The sequence below is a fragment of the Amblyomma mixtum genome, chromosome 8, assembly GCF_055824585.1.
Source record: "Amblyomma mixtum isolate Tamu chromosome 8, ASM5582458v1, whole genome shotgun sequence".
Taxonomy (NCBI): domain Eukaryota; kingdom Metazoa; phylum Arthropoda; class Arachnida; order Ixodida; family Ixodidae; genus Amblyomma; species Amblyomma mixtum.
Genome location: NC_143019.1, coordinates 2,343,087 through 2,361,422, shown reverse-complemented (window position 1 = coordinate 2,361,422; position 18,336 = coordinate 2,343,087). Strand labels below are relative to the sequence as shown.

Sequence of the window (18,336 nt, the reverse complement as noted above, 5' to 3'; positions counted from 1 at the left end):
GCGTGTGGGAACTCTGCCTGATTGTTGCATGTTCATCTATGTTATGTAACCTCTGCTTTTTTTAGTTTTGTAGTTGATTTTTATTGTTGCAGTAAACATTGTTTTTGGAGACGTACACCTCTCTGGTTTTTTGACTCACGTCCCAGACAGACAGTGACACCGACGCAGGAGGTCGGCCGGGAGGATGTCACAAAGGACTTCGTGTTTGAACGGCAGGATGGTGATGCCGTTCAGGTACATCGCAGCCTCCAGTTGGGCGAACCACCCGCCGACGCCTGCAGGCCGGAACGCCGGGAGCGGCGGGTCGAAACTTGGGTGTTGCCAGTACGCCATGCTGGAACGCCACTGAGAAAGAAGGCACGGTTCGCCGGGTCACCACTGTTGAGGTATTAGCGGGGTCGCAGCGGAGCACCACAGAGAGACGACCAGCGTGGCAGGCTTCCAGTTCCGAACTACCCGTGCCGGGCGTGCGCCACGAGCACGCGCTGTCCGTCTTTATTTTCCTCTAGCGAGCGCTGTAACGCCGATCTCAGCGCCGGCGCTTTATAGCGTCGCCGGGCGCTACAACGCCTTTCGCAAAAATAATGACCCTTTACAAGAAAAACTTGCAACCGTGGCACCGCGTGCTAAAAATACAGCATATGAAGTATTCTGATTTGGAAGATTCTTCACACCAATACTAAATATTGCCGCCAAATGTTGAAGTATTTAGTGCAAAAAACTCTTAATGCATGCATTAACACATCCAGTTATTATTACAAAGTGCATGCATCATTACTGAAGCAATTCCTACATGTGCAATTTTGTGCCCCCAATTTTAGCCCTGTCAGCTAAATGTACATGGTTTTTACATAATGATGTGGCTATGCTTGTAAGGGTTTCCTTTATTTTGCTCTCTTTTGCCTCCTCCTGTTTCGCTTTGTGAACGAGGTGCTGGCGTTTGTCAAGCTTTTACAAGCTTTCTTCTAGCACTGTGTGCCATGACGTTGCTGCAATTTGACTCTTAATACTGAAAAAAAGTCATTTGATTCGAGTTTGATTCCCAATTTATTAAATATATGTTCCCAATAGGTATGAATTGCGTGGTTCTATTCATTTACGTTAATATCTGCGTGATATAAAAATCCGCATTTTGTCCCTGAGAGCGACCATTTGAGTTTTCCCACAGGTGAAATAAAACTCGTGCCATCAAGCCTGACGAAGACTTGTTGGCGACCCTTTAGAAGCCTATTTGCGGTAACGACAAATGGTGGCGAAACCTGTATTTCATGTCTTGATGCTTGCTGGCTTCTTGCTTGATATCCTTTTGGGCAGTCCATCTGAACATATGATGACGATTACCCATAAGCTTGCGAAACTGCGCACTCACATACCATTTCCGCAAAAAACCCTTAGTTCGTAAGAGGAAAAAAAAACAAAGCTTTAGTAACTAAGCTATAAGGCACACATGAAGTGCACAAAAGGTATACGTTTTCTGTAGTCTGGAAAAACAAAGAATTAAAATAGAATATTTTGCTCCTTCTCTCAGACTAAAAATATATGAACAACTTGTTCTTCCTCCAGAAAAGAGCCAGAAAATTTTCTTTCCTTCGTCTTCAGTGATATCGTTTACCACCCTAGGCGTCGTGGACACTAGTTGCAGCATTTACAATTATCTAGTGATGATGTTCACTGATTCCTACACGTTCTCACAGTGAATCTGCAGAACAAGATAGTGTTGAATGAAAGAACTTTTAACTTCAGGGTTAATACATTTGTAAATTCTGCAATTTCGTTCACATGAGAGCTTCCCTCTCAAAAATAGATTTCTGCGAAAACTCCACAACGCTGTGAACGAAGCGGGTAGTGAACCGCTGCGTGTGCCAGAAGAGATCAGCTGTCAAGTGAAATGTAAAATTAACATAAGTGGCTTCAGCTGAAGCTCGAACTCTGTAAGGCGGTGACGGCATTCACAATCTGATTTTCAACCATCGCGAAACCGTATACGCCAGGGCGTACAAAAACATAGGTCTAAGAGACAGTTTCAGTTTCTCTACCTTTGTTTTTAAGAGTGAATTGAATTTTTTGCATGATTTTCAGTGACATATCGAACTGCAGTAGGTTGAACTGTCATATTGCGAACCTTTTACCTCCCTCACCAAACCTAAGTTATAATTTTTCAAAGTATTCTTAGCACAAATTTAAGAAATATTGGCTTATTGAACAAGTGATGTCGTCCCGGACAGTCATGACTAGACTTATAAGCTATGAGTTAAAACTTGCACTCCATAGATTATTGTCTTTGTACACATGTTAATATGAACAATGAAAGGACAGTCAACTACTAATCTTTTGTATTTCCTCCTCTTTTATGAAGCTCCCAAGAAGAATAACAAATATATAAAACGTCTCTCTCCCGCATGGACAGCGCAAACGATAGGAATCAAGCAGCATATAATTATAACTGTCAGAATGGCCTCTTATCATTGAGAGCACTATAGAAAGAATGACTGCGAACAGATTACATAAAGCAAAAAGTAACTTACAGGGCTCGACAAAAACCAAAGGTCGATCACTGCGTAACTGGGCACCAGCAGGGACATCATTAGGGAACCTTCAAGCTCGCAACCTCGCTGGCAACGTGCCCCGAGCTCTGCGAACAAAACAGTGAGGGGACGTGACATTTCTGACCGGGGAGGGCTGTACAGCTCTGAAAGAGGACGCTTACTTGGCGCAAAGTGCGCACCACCGCGCTTCTAATGTGTCCGAAGAGGACTACCGCGAACATTTGCATACGTCGTGCGCAGTTTTCGGAGAGCAAATCTCGTGACACCAAGGGGAGGCTGCTAGCAGGTCGTGTAGCTTTTGTATCGCATTATATTTCGTTTGTAAGAACCAGTGCGGCTTCCCATCAGTAAGAAAAATCTTCAATTCAGAGCTTTTTGTGAAACTTAGTTCTGTCTCTTGCTGCGCCAGGAAATGGTACTTGTTAAGCACCTTGTTTCCTTTGCATGTGAAGCAAGAAAATTACATAAAATATTCAGTAACAATAAGTTGTTGACTGCGGTCCTTCTAACGTCAATGGTGTGCATATTTTCACGTTATGGGCGCGGCAGCGTGGTAGGAGGAAAACGAAAGATTTGAAAAAAAAAAGCCGCTCATTGAAGGTATTCTCCACTTGAATGCAAAAAAAAAATTGCCGGAGGCTAAAGTGGGAAGTATTCTTGGCAGCCATTGAAATTCATAATTATGGTTCTTCTTGATCGCATCCATTTTTGGGTTCTGTTGAACTTAAAGATAATGCGCATAGGGGACCTACAAAACTTTTGAGCCTGGTAGATAAAGTTTAGAGGGCGGCATGCATTCTGGAGCACTGTCGGGCAGCAATGTACGAATAATCTACACCAGTTTGCTATATTTTAGTCTTTTTCTATTGGCTGCTACTTGAAGTGAAGAAGTGACAATACCTAACGCTGGTGTTAGCCGGCATACACAGGACTACTCGACGGGCCTCTTACAAGGAGTGATTGGTGTAGATCGAGTCATGGTTTTTTCTTAGTGAGAGCAAAGGTATCAAACTTAGGGCTGAAAAAAAGATGCTGAAAAAAATTTTCGAGACGTTAAGACCAATCTTTCGTCATAGAGAGTGCATACCCTGCTTGCTTAGGGCCAGCAAGATACTTCAGCCCAAGCTGCCACCTTTATAAAAAAGCGTTCCTTCTTTGCCAACATACGGATTAACGTTCACACGTGCACGACTAGTTTCGAAGCTTCCACATCAATTTATGAAAAGCTGATTATCAATTGTCCTATGTAAATCGTCTGTTCATTTCCTTACAAGCAATCATTTGTTGCCAGGCCTGGAACATCAGCAATTGGGAAATTCCTGTTCTATTTTCGGGAGATCATCATCCCTAATGTTGACGTTTCTTAGAATTGAACCCGACGCCGACTTTCGAAAAAGGGCAGGTTGTTAGCTGCATCAACGCCTGACCTACATACGGGAAAACCGAGTTCGATGCGATGTCTTGCTCTGTACTTTACACTAAGAGTGCAATTATTAAAAATAATTCTCTTGTGCGCTCCAACTTAAGATAATCCCGCTGCTCTGACGAGGAACATACACTTCTAGACTAAGACCAGAACCAATTGCGCATGTTACATGCACGGTGTCTCCTGAACCGTAAGCTTCTGTATAGCATATGCCATCTCCTTAAGTCATTGTTCATATCTTTTGCCGAATAAAAGCCTGCAAAAAAGATTAAGCAGAACTTCTCTGATCTTCTCATATCACCCTATAGCACTCTCCTACGCATATATTTACATTGCTTACGCGCCAAAGCTGCAGTTTCTTTACTCGCGATCTCGTATACTGGACAGCGCAGAAACCGCTTTGCGCTTTTGGGGAAAGGCAACATCGGCTGTTTATTTAGGTTGGCCGCAATCGCTTTCTCGCTGATCGTGGCAGCTTCTGTCAACATCAGCAAAGTGCGTACCTGTCTGGAGCTCCAGGGCAGACCCATAAACAAAAGGCAGCAACACAATATCTAAATCTAAAGCACACTGGTGTGTCCCATAGCTAAAACTCCACTGTATGCAATAGGACCTATTTTGCGCGTCTAACTCTGCAGATGCGGCATTTCCCAGCCATCCTTTTATTATTGCCCTTAGCTTGGCACGCTCTTCGAAAACATTCCACTAGCTATTGGATCACTGTAGACTGGGTGGAAACAGGAGGAGGAACGAATCGTCCTTTACTAGACTTGCAGGAAGCAGACCCCCAGTAAAAAGTCGTCAATTCACAGCGCTCTATTGCAGGGAAAGGGAAAATTAATGTTCCTTGAATGCCCCGAGTAGAGGACACTTAAAAGCACAGCAAGCTACTCTACTGCAAGTAGAAATCTTCAGCTAGAAGTTTAAGTCCCTTTGGTTTTTATTGGCGCATAATGGCTCCATTATGCTGCTGAAGTGAAAAGCTCTTTGCTATATACTTTTTACCCAGTCCTTATAATTTTGCAGTCTTATATAATCCAGCAAGTGGAATGTCCTCATTATAGGGGTGTTTTCCAGATCCGCAGTATTCACACCTGTGCTCTAGGTACGTCCAACGTCTAATAACAGAAGTGTTTTTCTACCAGGCACTGATTCATTAGTTTTCATTAGGACAGTTTTGGTGACCTTTCTTTCAGATCAAGGCAACCTAAACGGCCATGGAAGCCTTGCTGCTACAGGCCCATTCCGGCATCGTTGTTTTTAAGTCCGATACGATTCAGTCTGAACGTAAAATGCACCACACACGTTTGCATCATGCATACTATGCTCCGTTCAACCTGTACTATTTTTATACCACACCTGTGAGAGACTGCAGGAATAAAATTGCAGAAGCTTCTTTTGAGCGACAAAACTGCATCTCCAACTTGCGATATAGCGTTATGTTGCATCAAACGAATCGCAGGAGCCGTAGCTTCTCTAGTCGATCAAGAAAAAGTAAAACGTTTTCAGTTCCGTGGTACGATGTTCATCTAAGACTGATATTGTGCTGGCGAGTTCTCTCTTTTTTGAGGTAGTATCGGGAGGAAGTTTTTCAGCAGGTTCGCCGAACGCCTTTACAGATTCTTCTTTGCCATTTTGTCATTTTAGCTGCAAATAATCAGAGTCCACGGCAGGAGATTGGGCAGGAAACGCAACACCCAATCGAAATATTTAAGCAATAGTCAGAGTAAATGTGGCCTTTATTTAGGAGTCGAAATAACTGCATGTTGAGAACTATCGCAACCTCAGGGAGCGGCAATGAAAATTGAGGAGCGAAAACATACCGAGATTATCTAGTGCCAATGTAAATGTGCAGACAGTGAAGAAACACAAGAGGCATATTTCAATATCATGTTAACCTTTTCGGCGGCTGGTGATGTCAAAAATGCAAGAAGGCAAAAAACATCAAATGCGAACAAAAATTTATTGACCACACTCAATAATTTCGGACAAAAGCATTTATAAGCGGGAAACAGTATGTGAGCGCACTTTTGCATAGATTGTCACTATAACAATATGTTAATCCGCAGATCTCCCGTCAGTAGGCTAGAATTTTTTCTATTAACGTTTTTGCCACCGTCGAAACGTTACGCATTGGTTTTCTATGGAAGTCTGAACTGCTCAATGCGAGCGACAGAAACAAGATAATAGAAATGTTTGCCACATATAGGAAGAGTGGGCAAATACCTTCATTATTTCGATAGCCTTACAGTTTTCCAATATTCCAAATTTTTATCCACGAATATTGCACATGCGGCACCTAAGCGAAGTACGATGCAGCAGGTGCTTAAAAACGTTTCTGAAGCAATGTTTTCTTTCGGGAGGATGAACACGGCATTACACGGCATTTGCGTGTAAAATTGAGAGATGCGGTCTTACACACTTACATTACATTGCGGGTGCACGGTCAAGAATTCCAGATAGAGCAGCAATGCTCTTTTCTCTTGTTGAGCTAGAAAGTAAATTTACTTAGTAGTGCCAGGAATAGTGCACACCACAAACCGCAAAGCCTTGTTAGCTAGGAACAAAGCAAATTTATTTCCATTTGAACTACTGCACACAGACACCTATAACCGGCGTGCAGGGCCAGCAAAAGCGGACACCAGAAAACAGCACAGCCTTGTTAGATATAGGTGTTAGATATAGGAACAAAGCAAATTTTTTCCTTTTGAACTACTGCACACAGACACCTATAACTGCCATGCAGTGGCAGCAAAAGCGGACACCAGAAAACAGCAAAGCCTTGCTACATAGGATCAATGCAAATTTATTTCCTTTTGAACTACTGCACATAGACACCTGTAACTGAAAGCAGTGCCAGCAATAGCGGACAACAGAAAACAGCAAAACCTTGTTAGATAGGAACAAAGCAAATTTATTTCCTTTTGAACTACTGCACACAGACACCTATAACCGGCGTGCAGGGCCAGCAATAGCGGACACCAGAAAACAGCAAAGCCTTGCTAGATAGGATCAATGCAAATTTATTTCCTTTTGAACTACTGCACATAGACACCTGTAACTGAAAGCAGTGCCAGCAATAGCGGACAACAGAAAACAGCAAAGCCTTGTTAGATAGGAACAAAGCAAATTTATTTCCTTTTGAACTACTGCACACAGACACCTATAACCGGCGTGCAGGGCCAGCAATAGCGGACACCAGAAAACAGCAAAGCCTTGCTAGATAGGATTAATGCAAATTTATTTCCTTTTGAAGTACTGAACATAGACACCTATAACTGACGCGTAGTGCCAGCAACAGCGGACAGCAGAAAACAGCAAAGCCTTGCTACATAGGATCAATGCAAATTTATTTTCTCTTGAACTACTGCTCATAGACAACTACAACTGGCGTGTAGCGCCAGCAATAGCGGACAACAGAAAACAGCAAAGCCTGGTTGGATAGGAACAAAGCAAATTTATTTCTTTTTGAATTACTTCACATAGACACCTATAACTGGCATGTAATGCCAGCAATAGCGGGCACCAGAAAACAGCAAAGCCTTGTTAGATAGGAACCAAGGAAATTTATTTAATTTTTAACTACTGCACATAGAAACCTATAACTAGCGTAACCTGCCGTTTCTGGCGCGCCATCGATAATCTCTTTATCACATTATCAATGACAAGACTTTCAATACAGCGTTGATAGTGAAGGGGGAGAGGAAAAAATTCTTCTATTCCCTTCGCACGAAACTGAAACCACGGATATGAGGCACGCGCACAGCCCTGCCTGCAAGTGCGCCTTCCCGATGGGATATTTACCGGTTATATCCCGCAGTACACCGAATGGCCTCCCCATTTGCAGTTTTCGCTTGCCCCTGAAAGCATAATGCCACAGAAATTAGCCTAATGTACCCAACACACCGTCAAGTGTGAACAAATTGCAAAATTAAGTGAAATATGCAGCAATGTGGAAAACATAGCCCAGTTATTTGGGAGCAAAATCAGCTGCCAAAAATGCAATAGGCTTGCAAATGAATTGGCAAAACATGCTCCAGCGAAAAACCACTTGAATGTAGGAAAGGCTAACTTGGCCTTATAGAGTTATACTCGCTCAAAGAAATTATGATATTTTTCAGAAACAGAATAACAAACCAGGGTCATCATGCGAGTTTTCCATCGACCGTTTCGTCAAATAAGAAAGAAGATAGTCCTATTGCACTGCAGAGCAAGACAACGGTGACGACTACGGCAGTTTTAGCATCACGGTTGCGCAACTTCTGTCACCCTGACAACTGTTGGTCTAATGTTTCAGAGGTGGATCGTACCTTAGGATGCCGCTATATGCCCTTAGCACCGCAGCACATCCCGATAGACACGGGCCACATGCAGCCCAAGTGGCTGCAGTTACAATGGGATCACTAGATACACCGGCCTTGCTTGAATAAACTCAGCCAAACATAGCTAAGCTGTCTAGGTCATCATAACCATAAAGGGCCCGTTATGTGTTTTCATTACCCTCCCTCCTACGCAAAGACGCTCAGAACTTGACAGCAGATTCACTATTTCTCGAAGCTCGGTCAGGAGTCCCATAACTGAGGGACCTAAAGGATGGTACTTCAGAAAGGCAGCTTCTGGCACAACACGTTTCTTCCCTTGCCCCGCTCCCTTCCACTAGACTGTACTGCTGGGATAACTCGTCGTGCTAGATGGCTTGTTATTGGTGTTTAAACAAATATTTGCTACAAAATTAATGCAACAGCAGCTTCACTTGTCACAAGAACACAAAGACTGTCAGCCACAAGCGACGCCAATAGCTCCACCTTTTTCAGTTGAAAGCATGTGAATTTGGTAACGCTCGTCAGCCGATAACATAAACGCGCCAAATAGCTACTGAGCAGAATACCCAACCCTAGTCTGGGGGTTCCTATGTGGTTTTCAGCTAAGCCAATAATTCAGTAGTACATTGAACCAGGTATGCGAAGAAAAGTGTTAATACCGAATAAAACTTTTCTGAAGATTGATGCGAGTAGCGGTCTATATTTTTTCTCTGCAAATGATTCGCCAAAATGCTTCTACAACACCGAAAACTGTACAAACAAAACTGAATGTGTGTACGGGTGCTTTTTTTAGTACGTGGCTTTGTTGGTCGGAAGAGGAATGAAAGACAGTTTCCGAAACATTCGATAGCATTCGAAGTGTGTGCAAAAAGATCGCAAAAAGAATAGAATTTAGGCGGCGGGTAAAAGAGAGTCCCTGGCCGGCGAGGCAGCTTCTCCACCCCTCAGTGAATATCGATTTCTTTCTGCGCATCTTCCGGCATTTCCTTGGCGGGCTGAAACTGCAGAGTGCATATGCTTCCTTGTCGACAACAAAGCCGGGTTTAGCGGAACTCCTCTCAGCTTATGACCCATGTTGCCTTGCACGGTTAAAAATCCGCCACAGCTTAAATCGAAATTAAAGGAGCGCACATTGCACCGTAAGTTCGGGATCGAAAGAATAAGAAATTGGCACCATCAAAATAAAATACGTTAAGAGTAGAAAAGAACTCAAAACAAGCACTACGGATGCTGATATTGTGGACTCCATTGGGAACACAACACAGTTGTGGCATCGCCCTTTCAAGAGAGGGGAATCTTCTAATAGAAAAGGCGGTCGGAGTAGGTCGAGAGAAAAACAGTATAAAGCGTGTGCATACTTCATGAAGAGAAATAAGGGTTGAAATAAAAGCTTTCATCCGAACTACGGCGAGAAACAGAAAGCGTGCCTTGATAAAGAAAAATCAGCATTATAGCTGACCAGATTATTGTTTTACAGCTTCATCTAGTTGAATGCTTCATAGTTTTTGCAACAGCGCTACACAACGAGGACAACGAGCAAAGAGTGACACAAAGACGGCGCTGAACTTACAACTCTTATTTATTGGACAAAAACACACATCTTTTTGTACAATCCAGGAATATACGAACATACTCAACGTCATTAAAAGCGTCACACCCAAACGTGCCTATCACATATAAAATCACCACAAATCAAGGTGCGTTCCCAGAGGCATTATCCACTATGCAGCAGGCTCATTTCCTTGCCTATTATAGTTATAGATGAAGCACTGACACACCCATTTTTCTTTCTAATGATGTGGAATGCCTCAGCCAATTCCCTAGTGCGCATGTCCGTGTGCCGATACCACAGCTCTGTACCTGCAAGAAACGGACTGCACTGACACGTGAAGCAGTGCTTGGCTAAATTAGTTTCCATCTTTTCTAATGAGTTAGCATGTTCCATTAGCCTCACATTAACACATCGGCCAGTCTGGCCTATGTAGGTGCGGCCACAGGAAAGAGGTATTTGATAAACTACACCCTTGCTACACGGAAATTATCCCTTTACATGTTTTACATGACCTTTGTTCCTCCTGCGTCCTTCACATCTCCTATGAACGGCCGCGCCTATCCTTTTTACTTTGTTAGGGTCTGAAAAAAAAATATCCACACCGTGCTTAGCACCCACTCTCTTTAGCCTGTGTGATAGGGCGTGTAATATGGCATGACAACCACTTGCTTGCGTTCTTTTGACGCACTTCGCCGTTCCAAGCCATGGTGCGATGACTTCAATGTGCGGATAACTTCGTCTGCGCTCGACACAAGAACAGAATCGGGATAGCCCGCTTCATTGCACCTGTTAACTTGTGTTGCCAGGCTACTTCCCATTTCGTGAGGACAGGACCTCTTCACTGCCATGGTTAGACAGCTTTTTACTATCCCTGTTTTTACCAGCTTGGAGTGGAATGACTTATAGTTCAATAGTGGCTTTTCGCTTCTAGCGGAATACTGCCAGCAAATATGGCTGGCGTGAAATGTCAGTTTTAAACCAAGGAACTGCAAGGCGCCTTCCTGTGGCACTTCATGGGTGAATTTCAGTCCCGAACCATTACTTGTAAAGACGTCAAGAACCCTTGTTACATCTTTATCGTTGAGGGACTCAGCAATTACTAAAAAATCGTCTACATATCGGAAGATTCTTAAACTATCTCCGACGAGATCACCCTCTATTTTCTTATCAACTTGGCTTAAGAAAATGTTGCTGAGGACAGGAGCTACCCTTGGCCCTATGCACACTCCGGACTTTTGCATGAAAACCTTATCGTCCCACACGACATATGTGTTGTTGAGGTAAAACGAAAGCAATTCCAAAAAAGCCGCAGATGTGATCCCGCAGTCATATTGGAACCGACATTCATCGTTGTCATCCTCGATACATATTCTTATATACATCATGAGTTGGCTGTGCGGGAGGGAATAATACATATCGACCACATCGACACTGAAACACGTGAGTGGTGCAGGTCCCCTATCCAAGAAGAACTTCGTCACAACTTTCGAGTTCTGTATTTGGAAAGGGTCTGCTATAATTAGGGAGGACAAATGTTTTGGTACGTAGGAAGACACAACGAATTGCCATGAGTTGTGCTCTAAAACGACAGCTCCGAATGGTATATCTGGCTTATGGGTCTTCTCTGAAAAGAAAATTTCCAGCATTGAGACCTTAGCTTTTTACACCCTCTTAACCAAGCCTTCAAGGATGAACCTCTGCAATAATCCTTCAACCTTTTGCGAAGACCCTTAAGCCAGAGCGGCCTTCGTACTGGTGCCAGGCGCGGGCGGCACCATGGAGATGGTCTTCCGCGACTGCGAGCGTGGTGGCTGGAGACCAGGCGGAACGCCGGGCAGCAGCGTCGACCACTTGAATCCACGCTTCGGCGTCGTCAGAAAATCCACGGAACTCCGGAATTTGTACCGGGGTTACTGGGTATCCAGAGGACAGTGAAGCGCGGCCAAGCGCTACAGTGAAAGAAGCAGATAATTCCCGGAGGATGGAGAGGGCTTCTGGAAGAAGGGCCAAGGCCGAATCCGCCGAGGAGCCATGGACGCCGTTCTCGGGCGGAATAGGGGTCCCAGGCGCCGAGGGAGCCGGCTGTGTGACTGCCCGGCCGCTTCGAAGGAGGAGCGACGGGTCGTGGAGGTCCGGGTCGGGTCCGAAGTTGGTCGACTGCGCCATTGTAAAGACTGACACCGAGACGCGCTGAGCTGAGCGTCCGCTCTATTGCCTAGCCTTTCTTTAATCCCAACATCTGCTGTCTCGGCATCACTATATATATATATATATATATATATATGTGTGTGTGTGTGTGTGTGTGTGTGCGTGTGTGTGTGTGTGTGTGTGTGTGTGTGTGTGTGTGTGTGTGCGTGCGTGCGTGCGCATGTGCGCGTGTGCGTGTGCGTGTGCGTGTGTGCGTGTGCGTGCGTGTGCGTGTGCGTGTGTGTGTGTGTGTGTGTGTGTGTGTGTGTGTGTGTGTGTGTGTGTCTTCTATTCATGTTTCTGGCACTCGGGATATCCCCAGTAGTTTAGCCATGCACTGTATTTCATTGAAATGTATTGTTCTTTTTTGCCGCTAAGAGCATTGTTCTAATATACATTTTTGCCTATTCACTTGCAACTTAGTTTGTCTGCAGTACTGTGTAAAGAAAAAATACAAACGCGACTTTTCAGAAAGATTAATATTGAAGAGCCTACTAAAATGTTCATTAAACTTACTCCAAAGCGCTCAAGTTATACAAATAGGCAAGCGTTCATTTGGTAAAACTCATGAGCACAAAGAAAAATCTTTCGCTGCTTTCTCACCTGCGATAAAGATACTTTTACAAAAAAAAAAAACTCACTACTTGCAGCTGGTCTGAGGCAGAATCGAGCAACGTTCCATTCTAATCTTTTACAATCGTAAATGCTGGGAAGACAATCACAAAAATTATTTGTCGCTTTTTTTATTGGAACGTTATAAACTATGACGACGCCTTGAGCGATCTCGTGCATAATTATATCTGATTGTTTTCGTGCCTTCTTGCTGAATCTGAAAGAAGCATAGTTTTATGCTTTTTGCCTAGATGGGTGGTAAAAGCTCTGACTTTCATGAAAATTCTCCCGAGATTTACGGCTCGCACCGTGTGTTTCAACTGCGGTTTATTGCAAAAGATTATAGGGTTGCGCAAAAGGATGCGGGTTCGCCTTTGCCCATCACCACAAGCTCCCTTTTGCAATTATTTTCTCTCACCTTGCAAAGTCAGAAATATGTGAAGAATCTGCGTGAAATTCCTTTCCTGGGGTACAATCCTCGTGTTATCATTTTCACTTCATTTTCACATTTTGCAAGTGGTAACATTTTCTCTCTTTATGTACGGTGTTGACATTAGCATGCAGGTTTTTTTTTTTTCGCCTTTTGTTAGCGGGCTTCCGCAAATGTCGTGCTTTGTAAGAGATTCTCCAAATGATAACAATACTATCTTGCGCTACGGTACAAGAAGATAAATTCAAACATATGGTAGAGAATTGAGTGAATGCACGCATAATAAAGCCGCCTCTTCAAGGTAAATCTTTTTGATGGCTGTTATGCCACTGGATCGTGATTATCGAGATCAGCGACATCTACTCCATTTCCACGGAGGGAGAGGGGGCTGTCATATATTCCAAATTCAGACATCTGCAAACTAGTTTTAATCATTTTTTCCTTGAGCGAACTTTGGTTCTGCCTAATCTCGCAAAGGACTGATGGAGTCAAACTTAACGACTGCGAGCGAAACCAGGTCGTTCTTCTTTTGGTAAAGGAAGTGCACTCGATAGTACGGCTTTATCTGATTAAGCGCGTTCGTTCATGGATAATTTGATCAGTAGTGACGTCTGCCGCTGGGGATGAAAGACAGAGCACAAATTTGGTGCGAAGCCACATGAGATTAGCGCGAAGTCAAATATAACGCGCGGCATTGGGGTTACCTTGAAAGGCATGGGACCAGGCTTCATACTGGATAAACAAGTGCAGAGCGTGAAGTTGGCGTCGACCATAGCCTGTGCTAAATAAGACATCCATGACCTCCCCGAAGATTGGAGAAAATGTAAATCTTTCGCCTCTTCCTTTCGACAAAACCCACATCCTTATACTTTAGGCTGGAAACAGGGACGTTCGCTTTGACATCAGGGCAAACGGGATTTCATTCGTCCCCCATTTTTTATATTCATAATCACCATCATCAGCCTGACTACGCGCACTTCTAGGCAAACGCCTCTGCTCTGCTGGATCTCCCTAATTAACACTGTCTTGTGCCAGCTGCGGCCCCTCGACCCCCCAAAACTTCTGAATCTTCTCCGCCCACCTAACGTTCGGTCCCCCCCGCCCCCTCTGCTATGCTTGCATTTTCTTGTAATACAGTCCTTTAACACTTTACCCGTTACCTTTACCCTTAACCCTCAACAAGCAAACAAGATTTCTACTTTCCTGACTAAGTGCCTGTAAGCTTCAGCGCGCTCTGTATGCTGTGCTGTCTATATAGGTTTCAACTCATTGATTTTTTTTTCGTTTTAGACACTAGTAGGCCACCATGGTCGCAGGAAGCTAATGTAAACTCTGCTTTGTGAATCTTGCTAACGTGCCCTGCCCTGTTTTCTCCACCGCAGAATTGACAACGTTGCCTAGCGCGAGGTGTAACGAATAGTAATGCGCTTTCTTCACACGCCAGATGACTGTGAGGGGATGCCATGACAGAAATTAATGGACAAAGGGGGACCAAAATCAAGACGAAAATATAGTTGTGCACACACATCTCACGTACGTAATCCACAGCTCTAGTTAAAATGGAACAGAATAATGTTGCTTACCGAGGAAACGCTCGACAGGCAGGCGAAAGAAATGGTTAAATGGGTCCCTGAAGAACAGAACTGTTTCGAAATCGCTTAAGTTACAACAGCGGTAATTGCGCTCTTGAGTTTTTTATAATTTTCTACTGCCTTGCTTTCGGGTAATGATACTTCGCGAAGAGCAAAGTATACTTCCGGCAAGAGGGAGGTAAGGGCCCTTTAATGACTGAAGAGCATATTTGATTTTTATTGATTGTCTCTATCGCCCAAATAAACTCAGCAGAACTCTGCTTTAAAACTGCCCACGTCGTCTGAACCTAACATTGTGTCAATTACTGCCCAAATTTTCTCAGGGAACTTCGTGGCGCTGATTAAAGGTCACTGAAAAAATAGCTGGTGGCAAACGAAGTTTTTCCAGGTTTAACTTGGCTGACAGAGGTCGCAAATCAAATGCACAAGCAAGGTGTCACGCGAACGTGCAGGTAACGCGAATGGATGGAGCAATAATTCCGCACAGCGAGACGGGGCAGAAACATTTTGCCTTGTCACAGATTTTACATTTTGCGATCGTATATAAAAATTTAACATTACAGCCGTAGTACTGCTAGAAAGCGCCACAAAGAATAAATAAAGGATAAAATCTACTATGGAAAATTTTTATGGTAACAAGAGCACAACAGTGAAATTTAATAACTTGGCTAAAATACTTCTGTAAAGGTTTATTGCTAAAACTTTAGTAGTGGCTTAAGGTACAGCAACCCTCAAGGCTCCTTGTGGCGGTCGGCTCAACTTCCAGTGATACTGATTTCCCACCACTTTTTCTGAAATGACTGCCAGCAGTTGTTAAGCCTGCGGCTCGATCTATAGGCGGGATGAATCAGAATGACTAGGCTTGGCGGCACCGCAGCGAACGGAATGACGAACCCGCTCTTGTTCTTCATCCAGGTGCTGATCGCCTTCTGGCCGCCGGCGCTTGCCGAGGAACGATGCTTCATAGATTCAAGAGTTGCTGCTCCACCCGGTATATTCAACGCTACTGACGTGTACCAGCTACACACGGGATTGCCGAAAACCATAGACTACGCTACAGTAGCACCGACAGGAGCACCGACATCATCGACATCAGTGTTATCAACAAAGGGGGCGGTTTCTTCGAGGCCGTTTTCACGCTGTGCGGGCAGTGGGCTTGGCGGCACCGCAGCGAACGAAATGACGAAGCTGCTATTGTTCTTCATCCAGGTTGGTGGAAAATATTCCTTTAAATCTTTCAGAGATGACAGTCGCGGTTTGCTAGTGCTGCCAAGCCCACCTGCCTAATGTTCCATTGCCTGTGAGTGTTGGGATGTTATTTCTCTCTTGTTGCTTTGCTCTGGCGACGTGCATCAAATCACGGTCCAGATCTAAGTACGGTTGAACTGCTGCAAAATCTTCTCGAAGGACAGAACGAAATTACGGCTGACATATCGCAGATGAAGGATAAACTTGCTCGTGTGGAAACAACAATGTCTCAGCTGACTGAGCTTGCAAAGAAAGTTCTATATTCTTGATAGAAAGCATCTCACTCAATGTGGTTCTGAGTACCGCTGACCTTACCCAGGACAGGACGTCTCTCCTTGGCAACCCGAGAGACGAGAGAGCAGGTGAGCATCAGTTACACTTTGCGCGTTGCGATACAACAAAAATCCGTCTTCTACAGCCTTTCAGTTTTGTTCCGTTAATATTGTAAGCAATTTATTCGCCTTCTTCGTCGTCGCCTCTCTGGCTGCGACTTCATTCTCTTCCACCGGAAGATTCCCATCGTCATCGCTTGAGGATGTTCGCTTGGAAGACGTCTCTGGCGAAAGGGCTAGAATAAACGTCTCCGTGAAGTCTTCCCTTACACGTGGTGGAGGTGCTCCTTGGATTCCCCGTATCCTCTTTCCACGCTTCCCCCTGGAGCTGCGTTCCGGTCGCCGCTTGTGTACTCTGACCATCATGTCTCAAGAGGAAAACGCCGCCGGCCCAGGTCCCTCCCGCTCGCCCTCTGCTGCCCCCGCAACTTGGACCGTGAGCAACCATCAACGCGACCCTCAGATGTTTGCTGGCCTCCGCGGCGACGACGTCGACGACTGGCTTGACCACTACGACCGCGTGAGTTCTTTCAACCACTGGGACGACCCCCTTAAGCTGCTCAATGTGTCCTTTTATTTGACTCACGTGGCCCGCACATGGTTCTTGAATCATGAGACGGATATCCCAGACTGGACAAATTTCAAGCAGCAGTTGCGACAGATTTTTGGCTCTCCGGCTGTTCGCTCTGAAGTAGCCAAGAAGAAGCTCGCTGACCGCATCCAGCGCCCTGCCGAGTCGTACACTTCTTAGATGGAGGATGTACTTGCTCTCTGCCGGCGTGTCAATGCCACAATGACAGAATCTGACCGTGTTCGCCACGTCCTGAAGGGTATCGGCTCTATGGCGTTCAATGCCCTTGCCGTCCAAAAACCTACGTCCGTTGATGCCATCATAGAGACCTGCCAGCGCCTCGATCAGCTGCAATCCATCCGTTTGCAACCTGACCCGGCTGCCTCCATTTTGCCCACCGACTCCGACCTGCGTAGCCTGATTCGAGCACTCATTCGAGAAGAGCTTCTCACCCACAGTTCTTCGTGCGTGACCGAACCTGCGCCTCCTGCTCCGTCATCTGCCGGTGCTGGCCACCGCAGCATGATTAAAGAAGAAGAAGAGAAGAGAAGAACCTCAACGCCATCGTACTACACGCCCTGGCGCCCCAACCGCCCGATTTGTTATTATTGCGGCTTCCGGGGCCATATTTCCCGCTTCTGCCGTCGGCGCCTTCAGGACGAACGTCGCGGGTATGACGCCTTCGAAAATGCCTATACACCTCGTGGTCCCTCTCATCAGCGCCGTTCCTTCACGGACTCTTCCGGACGTTCTTCGTCACCTTCCTCCAGTTCTGTTCCGCCTCGTGATTATCGACCCACCAGAGCTCGCTCCCCTTCGCCGTACCGCCGCTCTTCATCTCCACTCCGACCCGCTTCTACCGCCCCTGACCTTCGCTCGGAAAACTAGCTGGTGCAGTTTTTGGAGGGAAAGCTGCATGCTCTGGACACGGACAAATACCTCCGGAGCGCCCGTCCAATATGGTTTCAGTGTGGGTTGAAGGTTTAAGACTAGAGGCTTTGATAGACACGGGCGCTGCCGTTTCTGTTATTCATAGTGACTTATGTTCTCGCTTGCGGAAAGTAAAAACGCCGTACGATGGGCCTTCCCTGCGTGGAGCTAACGACGTCATCATTCGCCCATCCGCTAAGTGCACTGTCCGGGTTTCTATTGACGGTGTCCGTCACCATGTACAATTTGCCGTGCTGTCTCCTTGTGCTTACCTTATGATTTTTGGCTGGGATTTCTTGTCTTCCGTCAGTGCTTTTATTTCTTGCCGTGCCGAGAGCGACCCATCATCGGAAGTCCCCGTGCCCTGTCATCGCCTCATTGCCGCGGCAGATTCGGTTTTACCCGCTGGGAGTCAAAATCTTGTCACGCTTACTTCTGATACCATCGTTCATGGGGATGTGCTCATCGCGCCTTCTGATCGACACCTCAGGGGACTTGCCTTGCCGCCTAGCCTGGTTCGGTTTGAAAATGGATCTGCCATCGTCGCTGCCGTGAACACTTCCCGTGAACCTCTCGTGTTACCCAAAG

The 18,336-nt window shown here is 45.3% G+C and overlaps 1 long non-coding RNA gene and 1 pseudogene across 1 annotated transcript in view; one reads left to right on the top strand and one right to left on the bottom strand.

The window, feature by feature from the left end:
• Positions 1-2,558: 2,558 nt before the first annotated feature.
• LOC149331140 (uncharacterized) overlaps positions 2,559-18,336 on the bottom strand; it is a 46,473-nt gene continuing 30,695 nt past the window's right edge. The window contains exons 2-3 of the long non-coding RNA XR_016284826.1: positions 7,777-7,832; positions 2,559-2,632 (exon numbers count right to left, since the gene is read on the bottom strand). This is a non-coding gene — a long non-coding RNA (uncharacterized LOC149331140). The remainder of the gene's footprint in view (positions 2,633-7,776; positions 7,833-18,336) is intronic.
• Positions 16,612-17,706, top strand: LOC149331141 (uncharacterized; annotated as a pseudogene).